Source organism: Cardiocondyla obscurior, linkage group LG18 (genome assembly GCF_019399895.1).
Source record: "Cardiocondyla obscurior isolate alpha-2009 linkage group LG18, Cobs3.1, whole genome shotgun sequence".
Classification (NCBI taxonomy): Eukaryota; Metazoa; Arthropoda; class Insecta; order Hymenoptera; family Formicidae; genus Cardiocondyla; species Cardiocondyla obscurior.
In genome coordinates, this window is record NC_091881.1 from 4,834,592 (window position 1) to 4,840,591 (window position 6,000).

Here is a 6,000-nt window from a genome sequence, read left to right on the forward strand (position 1 = left end):
GCAGCCGGTGAAAATTAAACTTCTTATTATCTCCGCGCGCATTAAGCTGTCGCCTTTTTATTCCGAAAAGTCGTAGAACACCGATCACACGTACTTATCGCGACAGTAAAATTTTTCCTGTCTGACAATCTGTTGATATTTCCATCGTTATAAATTGTAAAATGACGGGTATTCACCTATGATTAATTATACGTTACGCGAATCGTTAATACTCGCGCAGCTGCAAATTTATAATATCTTGAAACTTGAAACGAGTCTCGTTTCGCAGGTTAGCAAGTGAGGAAAGCGGGGAGAGAAAGATATTAACATGGGATGTTATATTTATCCGGATCCTAATTATGTATCCGCGAGGTATTAAATGAAGCCCCCGGACGGACCCCGTGCGGTAATGGCACTTGTATGACGTCCTATAGTGGATTACTTTACCATGGTGCCTATGTGCTATTGCCGGGACACGCCGATATATCCAGGCCAGCTGCCCGGAAGAGCGACCGCGACACTTCCTTCCTGCACTTGCGCGTCCTGCCTATCCACGATGTTCTCGTAATTCCAATCGCGATCCGCCGTGCGATCGATACCATGGATACACCCGGTCATCGATATCCTCCCGACACGTGACAACGCGTTTCTCCTTTTACCCGAAGGATAAAAAAATAGGACTCGCATTCAGCGCGATTTCTTTCGATATGTTATGAAAAATTATAGAGACTCTATGTCCGCTGGCTTGGTCATTGAATTTTAAATATTTTATCCCTACGACGTAGTTTGTTACTATTATTTATTTATCGAAGTTAATAATTTGTTTGAAAATACAGTTAATTAATGATTCTCTGAGTAAAAACGCGTAATGAAATATACAACGGTATGAAAGATTATTCGTAAAAATAGAAAAATATTAAAAAATGTATTTGCAAAGTATTTCATAAATTTCCCGACCGAACTGCCTTCATTTTTAATTTCAGTTACGTCTGCCAATTGATGCCTTCAGGTATATGTCATATAAACGTGACTGGAGAAATATTTTCTTCCATTCGCAATTATACAATACATTCTTTTATTTTTCCTTAGAAAGTTCTATCCTATCCCCTAGTTTATAGTTTTATAATCATTTAAAGAACCTCTTTTTTTTTTTTATCTTAACTTGTATAGAATTTTATCTTCCCTATTGAAAATGCCTGTAATTTACGACTTGAGAATACTTCAGCAACGATATGTAAAATGTGTTAATATAATATTAATATTTTTTTCTAAACAGAGTTTTGCGAGTAAAAGAATAATTGTTTCTATCTGCAGTCAATTGTAAAAAAAAAGCAATGCGTTTTGAAGACTTTATGTGACGGTTTATAAGACAAGTTACGGTATTAATGGATATACATAAACTGTTGGTAGCTATAGCGTTAAAAAAAAATCGTCGATGGTAATTTATGCAAAGATGAAAACTGTTTCCAAAGACTTATTATTCTTACGAGACTATTCTTTACGTACGTAAAGCCGAAAATAATTAATTATCGTGCTAGACATTTTATAAAAAATTCTTTGAAACGTGATGATGTATAGTACTAAAATAAAATTAAAAACAATTTTTTTAAAGTACTTATAAAATTAAATATCATTTAATAAACGTTTCTAGCACGAATAACTAATGCGATATTTCATCCCCTCTCTCTTACGACCCCGTGACGATTAAAATTCAACTGTGCCGTGAGCGCTAAAGCAACTTGTCAGCTATATGTATTAAACGTACGGCAGGAAATGTAAAAATGCGACGAGACGCATGACTCATTTTAAAGCGATGTGCAGGTTCCCATAGTTACCTATAAACACTAGAAACCTGTCCCACCTGTATACACGAGGGATGTGCACTCTTCTCTCCCTCGACCGAACCGGTGCAACAATCCCTTGCCTCTCAGAAATCGTATGTGACATGGGAAATAAATATATTTCCTGCCCCAGTATCAGCTTACAGCGGTCGATTGGTAAAAATATTAATTTTTAACTACTTCTACAGGCCAAGGAATAAAGCTAAGTCTAAGTAATTCGCTGGGCTACGTAACGGTAACGGCAAAAATATTCGGAAACCATATACACGTCGCGCGGGATTTTTTCAGAGGCTTCCGTTCGTGTATCTCTCGTTTTAATGATTGCCCGCCTCCTAATCGCCGACTCTTCGAGGGTAGGTTTCCCAAAATGTCTGATCCCGCGATTAAGAGATACTTAAAGTGAAAAAAAGAAAAAACATAAGCGAGACGGAAGGAGTTCGGAATTAATTTAGGCAAGAGTTCTACGGCTTCGCAACATCTTGCGTTATTTCTTTCAGAAAGGTTTCTCGTCACGCGTGCTTTTTTCCGGATATACGTATCGTTGTATTTCGAGGAACATGTTTTCTAATTAATCAATTGCATCGGCATGAAAGTATATAATATCGAAATTATTATTTATCGACTCTCACTTATTAAGTACGATGAGCGGATCGGTTCCAGTTTTTGTTATTGAATTGCGCGAATAAATATCGCTAACCTTATCGCAGATGCCCGTCGTCAAAATCGAGATAAAAAAAAAAATCCCGGGATACCTCGTACGAATAATTTTGTGCGTCGGACTTCGGCGAGTGATGCGAGGCCGACTGAGGGAACACATTCGACAAGATCGTTATAGACTTTTGCACGAATAGCTACGGATCGTGGCAGATGTCCACGCACTTCTACCGCACACCTCTCGAGTGTCACGGTCTGTGTCAACGAACCCGCGAGGGTCAAGAAAGGGTGATAGAACCTTGGCTTTCTTCTTCGGCTCTTTACCGTGGCCATCGCGTTTTGCGGCGACATGTCGCCGCGGCACCGAATAACCGTGCCACAAAGGGAATAAACGATGGCAAAGAGAGCTCTCTTACGTCGGCTCTAATTTCCCGTAAAAGCGAACAAAGTGGCCTACGTGCATCGCGCCGTGTGCATTTCCCTGAAAAGGAACGCACGTCGACGTACGACGTCGCGGTGCTGGCGCGAGCTCACGATATGTGAATTATTTTAAAACAGAAAAGGCAATAATTTATTTTGAAATTATCTACCGCGCGTCATCGAGCGATTGCAAAAGAAATCCTCTATTACATTTTTTTTTTTTTTTTTTTTTTTTAGAAATAGCACTGCGGCAAAATAATTTGATACAGATAAGAGAAAATAAACACTAAGATTTATCTACCTATCGCGCGTTATGATTCGCCTATTCCGATGTTTGTGCTTCCAGCGACATTATCGCGGTTACCAATCCGCGAGATTAGCTCTCGTAATAATCGACCGCGGCTCGAGGACACGGTGCACGGTGCAATTAAACTGGTATTCGAGATGAATATTGCCGGTGCGAGAGCGAGGCCCGATAGTGATCTTACGTTATGTACAAGTGGCGCGCATACTGTCGTCTGGCACGAAGGCTCTCCTTGATGATTGCTTCGTAAGAACTCCGTCGCCGCCTTTATATCCCGTATTAATCCGAAGCCCGAAATTCGGAGCCTCCGCGGTGAGCGATAATTAATCGGAATCGATAGGGACCGTAAATATTAAAAGGAGCCCCTTTACACCGATTCTACCTAATATAATCATGCCCGACAATCTACATTTTGAATTCGCGACGTTTGTTAATTTTATTAAATTAAATAGAAAATTAATTAATACGCTTATTGAATAATAAATCCAATAGCTAAATCAATCTAATTCTATAGCGAGCGAATAGACGAATCGAAGCACTTTACTTTTATCGTTCTAACAAGAGTTATGCTAAAAAATTAATAATTGGTTTCAAATAAAATGCGCGCATTCGAATACTATGTTTCGCTCGGCTATCTAATTTCGTTGCTTAATTTTAAAAGACAGAATAAGTAATGTAATAATACTCAAAAGCATATACATAATATTTTATATTACAGCAATTATATTTTCTGGGTAGACTGGCTCAAATAAATTATCTACATTATACATTGCGCCAATTATTAATTTTCCATAAAATAATTAATTATAAATGCGATTTAATAACGGGTACCTTAGGTCCAGTTATATATACTTCAGTCGATACGAAATATTTCTCAGTCCGGTATATGTAAATTAATACGTGTGTGTAGATGATCGATATTTAAGTATCTCCCGTATTCTAGGTATCGCTGATTAAATTCCACGGAGTTATACATACTTTTGGAAAGTAACAACTTCGTCCTATTAACCGCAGAATAAATTTGCATTGTTCCAGATATTAATATAGCGGCTAATACACATATTAAAATCTGACACGCGATAAGATTAAATCGCAAAATCGGATTTCAAGATTTGGTAATCTCGGGGATAACACGTTCCAAAGATAGAGCCGCGTATGTCCAAGTCGCGTGTTTTGTCAGCGCCAAAAAAGTTAAACAAGCGGCTCGAAGTAAACCTTCTGTTATTTTACTATCAAATTTAACGAGCAAAATCTGCGAGACTGATAAGGTAATCGATCAGTTAATTAAGTTAATGGGCGATATTAATAATATCTAGTTTTTTCCTTCATTTTCTATTGATTTTTTCGAAATAGAACTATAAAAAATCTTTTCTCAACTACGACTTGAAAGAGTTCGTGTCGATTACTTCTATTTTTAAAAAGGGACGTAAAGATCTTACTGTTGCCGTTTTTCTACTGTTAACTTGTTCTTTCGGTTGGCTCATTTTGTGCCACGAGAGTAAATGTCAGCCTAATTTTTATAACTTTGTTAATTTTAGTTGTTTTTATTATTGTACTTAAAGCAACGAGATTATGTACGGATTAGAATTAATATCATTTTATATAATAAGATTCCCTCCCAAATCAATAATCGTGCCTAGCGCTCAGTTATTATTAAAATTGTTTTGACTGATTGCGCGTAGGATATTGTAAAAAACAATAAATATTTAATATATTGGACAGACATACAATTTTTTGTGTATCGTACACTTTGTTCAATTTCTCATAACAAAATTACAATGAATGCAAGAAGATGTGACTGACTTACCGGTTCGATGCGCAGCGGCGGAGTTACTGTAACATAAAAAAAAAACATAAATTGTAGACATAATTAGAATAAGTTCCACTATTAAAAAAAAAAATGTTACGTGTCTCTAATTAATTCTTCAATAAAATAATAAAACAAAGTTATCTATGTATGAACAAGATCTGTAATAAGTTTAACTTTTTTTTTTCAAATATAAAATTTTATTGTATTAATAAATGTATTAATTATTAAAGCTTTTATTTTAATTTTTATCGAAATAGTAAGATTATAGAGATATTAAAAAAAAAATTAATAAACTTTATGCAAAAAAAAAAAGATACTCACCGATACGTTGGTCCGCCGAAGCATGTTGCCCATCCTGAGCCTCCTCCTCCTCTCAGTTTGGGTTGCCTTCCATCCGTGCACGAGAAACACGCGAAAACCGCGACCGGGTGACTCTACATCGCGAATAAAAAATAAAAAAAAAAGCTATCACTTGAAATTTGTCGCGCGACCCTGGATCGGCAATCGCGTTCGCTAAAATTCGCAGAGCAAAAATCGCGCGACTACTTCGGAGACACGAAAAAGTGGCCGACGAATTGGCTGCAGTTCATATAATTTATATAATTCAGTTCATATAACTCGGCGGCGAGAATTTTCCTTCTCTTCGAATATTTAGAAAGTCCGGCCGGATTTTCTTCCACACTCAGCACTTGCGGAATAGCGACAATGGCACGTTTGGTCCTCCTTTACATCCTTGCTGAAAACAGAAAAAAAGGAAAAATTTATTTAATTAACATTCTCAAGAAGGTATTCGATTCGTGGATAATCTACACACGTGCGAAATGTCGGGCGTAAAAGTTAATTCGCGGTAACGATTTGCTAATATTATTTTGTTACTCTGTAGCTAATCTCGTGTCCGACCGGCAAGCATACATTCCAAGACGAGCATGTATACACACGCGCCGCGCAGCACGTATACCTAGCGAGCACGTGCAGACCTTGTGCGCGACCTC

At 37.4% G+C, this 6,000-nt stretch overlaps 1 long non-coding RNA gene across 1 annotated transcript in view; it reads right to left on the reverse strand.

Annotated features, from left to right (window-relative positions):
- LOC139109531 (uncharacterized) overlaps nt 1-5,740 on the reverse strand; it is a 28,254-nt gene extending 22,514 nt beyond the window's left edge. The window contains exons 1-2 of the long non-coding RNA XR_011546847.1: nt 5,330-5,740; nt 5,006-5,031 (exon numbers count right to left, since the gene is read on the reverse strand). This is a non-coding gene — a long non-coding RNA (uncharacterized lncRNA). The remainder of the gene's footprint in view (nt 1-5,005; nt 5,032-5,329) is intronic.
- Nucleotides 5,741-6,000: the final 260 nt, after the last annotated feature.